The sequence below is a fragment of the Gouania willdenowi genome, chromosome 15 (assembly GCF_900634775.1).
Source record: "Gouania willdenowi chromosome 15, fGouWil2.1, whole genome shotgun sequence".
In the NCBI taxonomy this organism is placed as follows: domain Eukaryota; kingdom Metazoa; phylum Chordata; class Actinopteri; order Blenniiformes; family Gobiesocidae; genus Gouania; species Gouania willdenowi.
Window position 1 is genome coordinate 23,408,701 of NC_041058.1, and position 1,831 is coordinate 23,410,531.

Sequence of the window (1,831 nt, forward strand, 5' to 3'; positions counted from 1 at the left end):
AAAAAAAAATGTATATTCACGTCTCACCACTGGTGTCAAAGCAAAGACAATAATCCTCTTACCCACATGTCAAACTCGAAGCCTGCGGGCAAAGTTTTGCCCACCAGATCATCTAGTCCAGCCCATTTTGTTCAAGCTGAATTTACTGCAAAAACAAGACTTTTTGTAAATTACCATAGAAGTTGTAGATAAATTACGATGAGGATTGCAACACTACATTATTTAAAGTAAAATTAAATCGCAATTATTTTTAAAAAGCTGGAAAATTATCCCACAGAATTCTGGCAAATTCTGAGAAATTGAGTCGCAAAGTCAAGGAATTTTCCCCAATTGCTTAACATTGTGGGTTTGATTGAATTTGTGCTTTTTTCCTTCACAAAAACATGGATGTTTCTGGTCCCCATGAGGTGGAACTGGGTCATATGTTTGAAACCCCTGTTCTTACCAATTCAATTGCAACAAGATTGTCTTGGACTGTTCCAAGTTTACGTCAGATATGACACGGTGTGCTGTGCACCTGGAGCAGGTGTTCAGTTCATCCCAGGTCAATGTTAGGATATATTTAGAAACTATTTAATAACTAAACCAACTGCATTTCTCAAAGAAAATGCAAGTGAGGCTTATACATCTGAACCACTCGGCGTCAGTATAACCCCTCATAATTGGAATAAGGTGGACTGTGACTGACAGCAGGAGGTGATGTGTTCACTGTTCTAATATGTATGAACAGGAACATTAGAATTAAAAATTTACATAAACACCAGGAAATAGCAGGTGTGACCTGAGTGTTCTACTCTGGTTGGTAAAATTGGACAAAAATCTATTCAATAATCAAAGTACACAAAAAACATTACATGTGCATCAGTTGCTCATGTGTTCACGGTGAATTCAGGGCTGTTTCTAGCCATCTGGGTGCCCTAGGCAAAATTAGATTTTAGAGCCAAATAACTTTGTAGCTATTTGTTTATCACTAAAATAGAACACCTAAAAAATAAAAGGGTTATTTACAAAATTATGTATAAAGGGTATAGTGCTCATTGACCACAAATATCTAAAATATTCATAGGTCAGACATATAAATACATATATTTGTACATTGCAAAAGGGTTGGTTAAACAACAAAAATACTAGTAAATAACGACCACTGGATTGATACTGTTTTAGTTAAAACTATGCATTTTAATGATATATATATATATATTTAAACTATTATTACTTGGTCGGGGAATCATTGAAAATACATTTATTATTTAGATTAAATTATTTGGGGGCAAGACTGATACTCTATATTCTAAATCCAATTTCTTTCTTTAAAATCCAAAAATATATGTAAAATTTTATTTAATTTTTAGATTTTAGTAGAAAGTGAAACATTTCAGTTCCAAAAAACAAAAACATTTTCTGGCTATACTTTGTGTTTTCAGGCTTTAGGGTTCAAACCATTCTGTAATTAATACATACAGCAGCTTTTTTTTTTAGAACAACTGTTATTCTTTCATGTTATTTTCTGTGACTGACTGACAGCTGCTGCTCTAGTCTGATTGAATATGAGCAGAGCTTCACCCTAGGCGACTGCCTATGCCCAGATACCAATAGTAATGTGCACGTCCATGGCTGGACTACGGAAAGCTGCAGTGCATGAAAACTCATTTGAGAGCTTTTGTGACTCAGGCAGTAAGTGAACACAAGATGGAGCTCTATTATTACAATCCCAGCTTTCAATGATTCATGCACAGCTTTAAAGTGGATGAAATAAACTTATACAGATTTATAAACTGTATAAGAAACACTACAATCTGTGGCTGAAAGACAATGAAAAAAACAATGGATG